Genomic DNA, 11962 nt, shown 5'->3' with positions numbered 1-11962 from the left:
GTTTCAACCAAACTTGTCGTAGACCGCCTATTTTTTCGAATCTGACCAACCTACCATCCCTGTTTAATCTCTACCAGTCATTATCAATCCACAACAGAGACTAAAACCAATTAAAACTCTCCCGATTCGAGTAACAGAAGGCCGGTAATAATTCTCCCCTGTTTTGCTTGAACCGAACAACATCTCCCTATATTTTCGAAATTACAGCTCATACCAACCCTGTTTTAGTCTAACAGGCTAATACCAATCATAACTCGCGATTAAATCTCATCAAAACTCGACCAGAATCATCACAGAAGATATCGTATTTTCTGTTTATTTGAAGCTTGCTTTTCCCGCCAAAATCAGTGAACATTGTTTTCTTCAAATCTTGACATTCCAGCCAATTCTAGATGAATCCAAACCTTTACCAGCTCTGTTAAGCTCAATCGAGAAGACCCACAAAATTTCAGCGATTGAATCTCAATACAGCACCTTCAAATCTTCAACCCTAATTTTGTTGCATCAAAACCCATTTTCCCGCCAAATTTCAAAAATTCAAAAGGTTGAAGATGACCTCCCTTTATCCAGTTCTGGTGTCCCTTTAGCAATTTGGGGTATAAATAGCAATTCTTGGGGTACGAATAGTAATTTACGGGGTACAAAGAGTGATTTTGGGTTGTAAATAGTGAAAACTCTTGGGTGCTTTTATCACATTTATGGGAGTGTAAATAGTAAGGAAGGTGCTCATTATCCGTTTAGATGCCCTTAGTAATTGAGATGTCCCTTAACCAAAACTGAGAGTCCGAATAACACGTGTCCTCGGGGTGCAAATAACATTTTTATCGAGCCAATTCTCCACAAGAGCTTATTCTTCCAAAAACAACTAAAACAAATTTATTAGAGAAATAATGAGTCCTTGCTAATATATTTATGGGTTAAAATGTGTCGCACTTTCGTGCTTATCAAATTCCCCACACTTACATTTTTCTAGTCCTCGAGCACAACAGAAGAAGACCTGATACACAGCTGGTCATTTCAATTTTTTTTTTTTTGAAGACCCGCTACACAGCTGGTCATAACATGCAAGAAAAATGAAAAGACCCGCTACACAACTGGTCATAACCCTAACAATCTTTTTTTTTATTTTTTTTATTTTGAAGACCCGCTACGCAGATGGTCATAACCCTAACATCTGTAAAAAAAAATTCTTTAAGTCCCGCTACACAGCTGTTCATAATATGCAAGAAAAAAAAGAAAAGACCCGCTACACAGCTGGTCATAATCCTAACAACTGTTGTTTTTTTTTGGTAGACCCGCTACACGGCTGGTCATAATATGCAAGAAAATTTCTGAAAAAGAAAAATAAAACGTTAACCAGTCCCCCACACTTAAACATTACATTGTCCTCAATGTAATTGAGTCATCCAATGCAAAACTTAAGACGGGAAATCCATAAGATGCAAAAAAGTAAACGAAAGTATAAAAATAAAAATACACCTACTAGAATGTACAAAAAGAATCCCCATAAACTAATAACCTGAAAACTTGGGGATCGATCCAAAATACAATATTTACAAACGACAACTTCACACTTATGTCATGAAAACGCGGAGACACTGAAACTATCAAAAACCAAGATTTATCCCTAAACCAAGTTTTTACTGCACATGGTAGTGCGTAAAAAACAAAATATGGGGATTCAAACGAGACTGGGGAATTATCAATCGGCTCAAGCACTGTATCAGGAATAGGCAAGTCCTCTGGGTACTTAGATGCAAAGTAATCCAACAACACTCTAGAAGCACGCAATTCTAACCCTAAATTAGGCAACTTTTGGAAGTCTAGGGGTCTAGAAACATCCTCTAAGTTGGGTGAATTATCTTGTGGGATGGATTCATCTATGGAATTAGGCAAATCATCAACACAATCATCCACATGGTCATATTCAAATTCTGTCTGGAACAGAGAGTCACTACAAGACTGATCATCATCATCATTAAATAATTTTTGGCATTCCAATAATCTCAGTCTTTGATCCAAACTAGGTGGTGTGTGTTTATAATATTTCTCATATATCTCTAGAGGGGATTCTTCACTTACCTCATGTAGAGCAGAAACTCTATACCATTGCCTACGCTTATATTCATCAAGCATCATCTCAGATGAGGTTTCTTGATAATTTGACTTTCTACGCTTATATTCCGCCAGCATCATCGTATGTGACGTCTCCTCAGAAGAAGTCATCATCCTCAAAAATGTACCTGAAAAGAAATACCAAAAGAAACGCATAAAAAGGAAAAAAAAATCTAAAAAAAGAAAAAAGAAAAATACTATACAAAAAAAATAAAAAATAAAAAAACCTAAAAATTAATCTAAAAACAAATCCGCGTCGGCGGCGCCAAAATTGATACGATTTTTAATTGTGATTGTAATAAATGGGATTCGAACTCTAAGACTTGTGAAGATTAAATTTAAAGGTTTAATGAAAATAATAAAGTGAGGGTTACTGGGACTAGGATTACACCGAATTCATATCAATAGGTTCAATATTTATTCTCAACAATTCTCGCTCAATAAATAAAATAACATCGACTCTTATTTTGCCAAGGTAGATCCTCAAAACATTAGTTATAAATCGTAAGCATGGGACATCAAACATTTAAGCAAGCATGACCCATCAAATAAAATGATAACTAATTAACCAAAATCATAATTCTATTTTAATTAGTGCAAAAGTCATATAGAGAACAAAATAAATTTACCCATGTATGAAATTCGGATTCATCCGTCGACCCAGTGTAGGGGTTTAACTCTTCATATTGTAGGCACGCTCAAAATTCATTTTTGTTGCTCAAAAGTGCTTACAAGAGGTGAAGAGATAAGAAAACTAAGTTTCGCAACGCTGTAAATCTGTTACAAAACTTTTACAATAGAAATTACAGAAAACTATTATTTTTATCTGTCGCAGAAAACTGTCGTTCCTGGTGGAAACAGTGACAGTTTTAAACGACAGACTACAAGCGTAGTCTGTTCTTCTTTTTCTTCTTTTCTGCAGCAGCAGAAAAATCTGCTTTGCAACCCTCTTGTCTTCTACCCAACTCTCGATGCCTCTCTGTGACAGCCAAGGCTTGTATTTATACTCATAGGACCCTCAAATCTTCGAGTTAATGCCCCATATTTTTGCTTTAAAGTCTCAGAGATTTTATTCTTCTTTCCTTCCTTTCACGCATCAACATCAGTTGTCAAAGCTTTCCAAAACTGGCTGATTGATATTTAGAATATTCAGAAGAGATAATATTTCTTTATCCTCAGCGATAAACCGAACATAAACAAAAATACTGAAATATTCCTTCTCTGCATGCTATGAAGATTTTGTTCCCATTTTCTTCTCTGCATTTGTCTTTTACGTGCTTAATTGCTTCTAACACATTTCCACTCGTGCAATATACAGTTTAGACATAGTCAAAACTCGTACAACACACTATCTACACGTAACTTCCCGTGAAAAAAAACAACGAGTTTACTCCCTTTTCTGTTTTAACCAAACTTGTCGTAGACCGCCTATTTTTTCTAATCTGACCAACCTACCATCCCTGTTTAATCTCTACCAATCATTATCAATCCACAACAGAGACTAAAACCAATTAAAACTCTCCCAAGTTGAGTAACAGAAGGCCGGCAATAATTCTCCCCTGTTTTGCTTGAACCGAACAAAATCTCCCTATATTTTCGAAATCACAGCTCATACCAACCCTGTTTTAGTCTAACAGGCTAATACCAATCATAACTCGCGATTAAATCTCATCAAAACTCGACCAGAATCATCATAGAAGATATCGTATTTTCTGTTTATTTGAAGCTTGCTTTTCCCGCCAAAATCAGTGAACACTGTTTCTTCAAATCTTGACATTCCATCCAATTCTAGACGAATCCAAGACCTTTACCAGCTCTGTTAAGCTCAATCGAGAAGACCCACAAATTTTGGCGATTGAATCTCTGTACAACACCTTCAAATCTTCAACCCTAATTTTGTTGCATTAAAACCCATTTTCCCGCCTAATTTCAAAAATTCAAAAGGTTGAAGATGACCTCCCCTTATCCAGTTCCAGTGTCCCTTTAGCAATTTGGGGTATAAATAGCAATTATCGGGGTACGAATAGTAATTTATGGGGTACAAAGAGTGATTTTCGACTGTAAATAGTGAAAACTCATGGGGTGCTGTTATCACATTTATGGGGGCGTAAATAGTAAGGAAGGTGCCCCTTATCCGTTGAGATGTCCTTAGTAATTGAGGTGTCCCTTAACCAAAACCGAGAGTCCGAATAACACGTTTCCTCCGGGTGCGAATAACATTTTTATCGAGCCAATTCTCCACAAGAGCTTATTCTTCCAAAAACAACTAAAACAAATTTATTAGAGAAATAATGAGTCCTTGCTAATATATTTATGGGTTAAAATGTGTTGCACTTTCGTGCTTATCAAATAAGACTTAAAAAACACAACCCATTTTTCTTCTTCCTCTAAGTTTCGTAAAGAAAAAATATAACCCATTTTTATTCTTCCTCTAAGTTTCGCAAAGAAGTGGATGCTAATTAAGATGTTTGTTTAGTTGTAATTGAGACTTACTTGATTGAGATTTACTCTAAGAAACTGATAAAAAAGAAAAGAAAAAGTATATTTTAGTATTTCTTTTTCTTCTTGAATATAGGAGACCATGAGGATCAAGTAGGTAACGAGATAAAACAATTAGTTGTGGAGGTAAAGCACTTCGTATCATGTAGTTCAAACTTCAAAGTAATGACTATAAATTATAGCACTATGAGAACTACCATTTAATTATATGACATCATAGCTTATCCACTTTTGTACCTTTCTCGAGTTTATTTCTTTAACTGCATTCTTCAAAATTTGAACGCCAAGCCTTTTATTATTGTCTCCATAGCAGATCGAGTATCTTCTTTGGGACAACTTCTGCATTAGAATGACTGATAATTAAATAGATTTTCTTCCTGAAGGGAAACACACTTGAAAAAATGCATATTTATAGAGACAGAGGTTTACTGAGATCTATCTTAGTGCAACAAAATTTATACTATATGCAGCCACACTAAATCTACAAAGTATTCCACACCCCTTGCAGAATTGTAGTACCAAGAAAATTCCTACTTTGGAAGAGCTTATTTACCTATCCCTCTCAAAGAAAAAAAAATGAACTGCAAAAACTCCAAATGTAAATCAACTTGGCTGTACCTGCAACCAAATATCATGTAGTTGAGTATTGAAGGTGGTTTCCTCGGCGTATTCGTGGTGAGATCATCGAATTTTTCTTCCAAGTACCATAATGCGACGTAACTTTAACATAATAAACTTTCTTGATGCCACTGCATTCTCAATGACTAGAACCATAAGAAGCGGCAGTTCTTGAAGGCAGAAGAATGCATAGTAAACCTTTACTATAAATACTCCAATGTGTAAACAAAAGCAATAGGTTAATACAATGAAATAAATATAACAATCAAATAATGCCATTAACAGAGCAAAATCAACACAATCAAATAATCCATGGGAGAGATGTGATGGGAATTATAAGCATAACCTCAACTTGATTCCTTTGCCGCTCATTTAGAGAACCCGGTCTTGATTCTATAAAAAACTGGCGGAATTGAAAGAGTCTGGACCGTTGGTTATACTCCCTACGTCTCCTTACAACATTTTGATCCAAAGTATTCATTATTTTTTCCTTGTAAAGTGGTTACTCTAGATGCCCTTTACTCGAAAGAAACATTATAATTGCATTGCAGGTAACATGGGTTTAAAAGCCAAGCAAAATTTTCCTTCTTGTGGTATGTCTCTGGAAACTTAAGTTGCTCTTTCATATATTTGTATTCAGGTCAAGTACTTCAATATCAACTATTATAACAAAGAAGAAATCTGTAAGGTTTTGAATGTACACTCCAGTTCTAGGGTTTCACTTATTGAATTATCTACCCTGCACCCATTATAACATTGCTTTGAAAGACTTCACAGAGAATTTGAATTAGTAGCTTGTTCCATTCAGGTGCTTCTCATGTACGAAGATGATATATGACACCCCTCTTGATCCCAAAAATGTGTTGCACTACGTAACGAAGAGCTAATATTGTCAATAGAAGCATGTGAGGTTCTAGCTTACTCAAATAACAATGCCATCTGCGAGAGTCGAACGCACAACTATATGGTTGAGAACCATGTGCTCTTCCATTTGAGCTAATACAACAAGTAAAGTGCTTACATGAATGAACTGTATGGTGTTGTGGTAACATACTATCCAAGATAAATTTAGAGTAAGGAATAACACAATTTGGAAAAAGGATCAGAGGGATTCTATAGAAAGGAACACACAACAACATTATATTGATGAAGCTGCAATAACGTCACTTTACCAATCCTAGTTGAGAAGGAATCCAAGTTCAATGTTTTCATGGACACTTACAGATCACGGTGTCTTTTTTTTTCAAGCATATAATATTGTAAGTAATTGATAATCCAAAGGGATCGGTCATAGAAAGAAACTTTACTAATTGTTGAAATCAATTTTTTGTTTTAGTAAATCGTAAGTTCTTGTTTGTTTTTTCCTCTAATAAAGATATTAATATTTTTGTAGGTACCATATTATTCAGCCATGGCCATGACCAAGATCCAAATTGGATAATAAAGATCTAAACAGGGGATATTTAAAAAAATAAATAAAAAACACTACCAACTGAAAGGATTGAAAGAAAATAGCTATATAAAACATAAATTGAAGAAAACAGAATTCCAAAATCCTGTTCAAATGGAAAAAATATCTCATTAACAACCACACTTATAGAGAGACGAATATCCACATGGTATAAGTTACATATGATTCACCTTTGGGTCTACACATGATCTTTACATGTATAAATTTCCTATTTGAAGGTATAAAACAATACATGAATAGTTGTTGATTGGAGGTCAAATGCAACGAAATGCCAAGCCCATCAAAGGCCTACTCCATGTACATCTGACATGGTTTCCCAGATCCCTTTGCATTTCCCAAAGGAACTTGTCGGCGTATGTGTAATAAACTATTGTAATTTGTTTATCCATATGTATTAAGAGTTTTGTCACTAAAATTGACAAATGGGGAGATTTTTAGAGCATAGCTTGGTTGAACCCACCAAGCGTTGGTAAGTCAAGTTTGGTTGTCATATTTTAGTGAATCAAAACTCATCTAAGAGTCGTTTGATTATATACTAGAGACAACTTTGTATAGGTTAGACTAGAAAGTCTAGGATTATGAGACATATAAGTGTTACTCGAAGACCTGAAGAATGTGAAGAAGAAACAAGCTACAACGACGACATCATCCTCTCTCTTGAGGTTAGTAATATTGACTTGAACTGTTTCATTCCTAATGTTTCTTTCAAGTCGTGATATATTGAAAACATAACTGCGAAGCTGTGAATGATATTTTACTCTAGCAGTGAGACATGATCATATGATCATAGTATTAAGGAATTACACTATGAAGTATAACACTTATCTTTTGAACTTCGTAGATATGACATCGACATAATCTTTTGAATGCCATTGTGATTATGTGTATGGGTAAAGGTGAAGATTTCATCCTAGGAAATAATGTTTACATTTGTTTAAAGGAAGTACGTTCATGAACTTGTTTTATGAATCGAAAGGGAAATCGCTAGGATTATTGGTATTGTTATTCATTACATATCTTTGGATTACCAATATGTGTGAGTTAGTATAACCGATCATAACTTTCTATGTATCTTGGTATAACTAATCACAATGCCCGACTTATGATTTGGTATGACTTGTATTAGTGTAACCGATCTTAAGTAATCACCTAAGATGATATGATCAATATTTGTAATTGGTGTGACCGACCCTAGTAACTGTTGTGATCGATCACAAAAGATTTGTGTAATCGATCCTTGCAATTGGTGTAACCGGTCCTAACAATTGGTGTAGCCGATCTTAGTGACTGGTGTGACCGATCACAAGTAATACCATGAGTATATGGTAACCGGTCCTGGTAGTTGACGTAACCGATCCTGGTAACTGATATGACCGGTCCTGGTAAGTTGTGTAACCCATCACAAGTATACCATATTGAAGGTATAACCGATACCGTGATTGGTGGAACCGATTGAGCCCATATAATTGTGATTTGATATTTGGTCAATCACATAGTTTTCTTGGAATACTGATGAACTAATTCTAACTTGTTTGGAAGTATGTTATAATCGATTCCAAGATTGTAAATATGAAAGAGGATTTACAAAGTAATGATGTCAACATACTTTGAACACCATCAGTAACTCTTATCTTTTATTGTTCAAAGATATTCCTTAATTACTCAAGGAGATCCCGGTCCAAAGTAAATTAAGAATCCTTTAATTAAGGTTGTTAGTTTTATATATGCTTTAATTACCAGCAATTAAATGCATATCTCTAGAAAATAATAATTAGTAATGTGCATTTACTAATTGGAGATTTTCTATTGAGGATTTCGGAAATACTGGACATCGCATTTCCAGGAGTTATGAAAACCAAATTTTGCTATTCATTGCATATCTTGAGAATATTTTCGGTTTTAGAAATTCCTTGGTGTCAAAACATCCTTGGTCTACAAATACCCAAGTTTGCATTTCTAGCAAACTATCCTAAGAGCTAGGCAAACTTCATATTCTTATTGTTTCTGGTGGAGACGTCTATCCGGAGAGGAAAGTACCCTAACAGGAGAAATCTCTTACGACCGCTTGTTTAAAGACTTTTATGGGATCAAGAAGCTCTACGAGTACCGTTGGTGGGAAACTAGATAATTGCAGTTTATTTTAGTTTTCGATTGATTTGATTGACTAACGGTTGTTGAACTTTGATTGCACCTAGTTTGTTTATTCTTGAGAATCTTCTCTTCAGATATAAGATTCACTCAAACTAGATCGAAGTGTCGACGGGATCTTTAAAACTGTTTGTAGATCTAAGGACATCTTATAATAATCCATTGTTAACAGACTCCGTTCTGTGCGTGATTGATCACAAAATATTCAAGTGGTGTTGTACATGTTTTTATTGAAGATTAAAGAAGCTTTGAAGATGAAAAAGATTTCTTATTGTTTTCATATCTTTGGTGTGCACAAACTTTGATCGCCTGGGATCCAACTAGAATAGGATTTATTCGATTTATTAGTTGCGTAGATCTGCATCACTTTATAGTTTCTTGTTGGATTCTATATTGGTTGATTGCAAAGTATAAATTCTGCTACTTTGGTAGTTTTTGGATAGATAGAACATAGATGTTAAACCCGACAAACTAGTTTATTAGATTAAACAGAATAGCCTTTGTCAAACTCATATCACTGAGATTGAATAAAGTTGTTACCAAACAGATTTGTTGTTCCTTTACTGTTTGGAATACGATCAAAATGAGTTGTTCCAGTGCGTGCACTTATCGAATGTCGGAAGCGCAGGGATACTGAAGAAACTAAGTGAACTAGGGGTATTGGTCTCAACTATATGAAGTTGGTTTAGATTTTGTATAGCGACATAATTCTCAGAGTATTCAATTATGAACTAGGTCCTGGGGTTTTTCTGCATTTACGGTTTCCTCGTTAACAAGATCTTGTTGTGTCATTTACTTTTATTTTCCGCAATTATAATTGATGTTATTATAATTTAAAGTAAATTACACAAACGTTAATTCCGTATTACTTGATAGTGATCCTATAGAGTTTGGTTAAGTCCGAACCTATTATCAAGCAATCACACTTTGATTTTTGTATTGTTTCGATCTCGTATCCATAGACGATCACACAAAGTGTGAATACCGATTTGTGTATTGTCTCGACTTTGTCCATAGACAACCACTTCCGGTAAATGGACTTATAGGTGAATATTTTAAAAATTGTGGTGTATTTGGGTACCCTCGTCTTTTCATATTATTATTTTAATAGAAAAAGATAATTCATTAAACTTAACAATGTGACACAATCAGTTTCTCTCTAAAGAGAGTTTTCAACCATGCAGGAGAATTACTTCCCCAAAACAAAGAAACACTACTAGTCCTACCTTCTTTAGCCAAACAGTGGGCTACTTCATTTGTGTCTCTTGAAACATGAGCAGAAACCCAACTACTGAAACTTCCTAACAGTTCGCTACAATCAATGATAATGGGGTTATTAATCCATCTAATAGACCCTTTATGGCCAGAACAACATTCAAATAATCTCCCTCCAAATGCAGCTTTTGAATATGTTGTTTCTTTTCGCCCTATTGATCGCCTCGCAATCTGAAATAGCCTAAGCCCGTTCTTCATTTTCAGCTACTCTCGTGGTGCATCATGCTCCACAGAAAGTTCTTGCACCATCAATCAATATAAGACCAGATCTCATTGTGTTATTCTCTTTTTGGAAAGTTGCACCGATTTTAAAAAAAAATCAGATCGTGGAGGGTTCCATTTAATTGGTTGTCTAACTCTACCAGCATGCAGGTCCCTAACTGTTTGTTTTCTTAAGTGCCCATTCCATTCAAAATCTTTTTATTAACCAGCATTACAATCCCTTCTATTTGGAATTGAGAATCTTCAAACACACAGGAGCATCTGGCTTTCCAGATATTCCATTGAGTGTATCCTGCAATAATTTTGAAACTATCCTCCATATTATTTAGTGTAAACCAGCTTGAAATATAGTCCTTGAGAGACTGCCCTCCCGTAATTCCTACAGAAGTCCTGTCCGTTTTAATCCACACATGCTTAGTTAACTGGCAGTTTAATAATAATGATCAACGGACTCAATATCATTATTGCACAGAGGACAAGACGAGTTTATACTTGGAACAAATCTTGAAAGTCTTTCCATGATAGGTAGACGACAATTATGAACACATTTCCATAGGAAGTGTAAGATCTTCAGAGCAAAAGGAACCTTCCAAAATTTTATCCAAGAAAAATTCAGCTGAGTAGCAATTAGGTTGGCATTATGACCTGCACTATTGATAGTTGTATAAGCAGTTTTCACTGAGAAGATACCACTGGTAGCGGGAGTCCATCTTAATGTATCACTTCTTTTCACAGAAATTCTAATCTTACAAATCTCGATAACAGTCTACGAATCAAACAAAGCATTTAACATATCTATATCCCAAGTATTAGTTTCAGGTATGATGAATTGATCAAGGGTCTTTAAATCAGTAGATCTAGACCCAAGTGACACCAAATCAGACCTACAGTAAAACTTCTTTAAAATAATAGCTCTGGGACCGAAAAAAATTATTATTTTAGAGAGATTATTATTTTAGCGAGAAGAAATTTAACCTGTGCAGATCTAATTGGGCCTAAAGAATTTTATTATTTTAGAGAGATTATTATTTTAAGAAAATTTTATTGTATTAGGTATCCATTTATGATCCTACGTGAGATTAATTTTGTTAGAGCAAAAAATATTCCTTTAAAAGGGAGGGGTTAATCTCCATGGATCTCAAGTAGGGGTGTTAACGGGTCCGGGTCCTCGGATATCACTAGACCCGGACCCTACTTATAAAGGTCGGATCTGGGTCCTAACGGTTCCGGGTCCGGTTCCTACACTTGTGTACCCAGAACCGGACTCGTTTAAATACCCGGGTACCCGCCGGTCCCGGGTACCCATTGGGTCTTAAGAAAACTATTAAAAAAACCTCAAAAACTTAATATATGTCTCTTTTTGGCTTGGATTTAAATAACTTTTATAAAATTTATTATTATTTCTTATTAATGTACTAAATAAAGATTAAATGTAAGAGAAAAATTTAAAACGAGTAAAATATCAAAGCTAAAACTAGCAAAAACATGAATAAAAGTATGAATAAACGGGTACCCAACGGGTATTACCCGTTTGGACCCGTTTAGATTCGGGTCCAATCGGGTAATTACCCGTCGGGTCCTACGTTGCTAATGGGTCCAACTTTAGGACCCGGA

Source organism: Papaver somniferum, chromosome 6 (genome assembly GCF_003573695.1).
Source record: "Papaver somniferum cultivar HN1 chromosome 6, ASM357369v1, whole genome shotgun sequence".
Lineage (NCBI taxonomy): Eukaryota > Viridiplantae > Streptophyta > Magnoliopsida > Ranunculales > Papaveraceae > Papaver > Papaver somniferum.
This window is presented reverse-complemented; position numbering follows the sequence as displayed.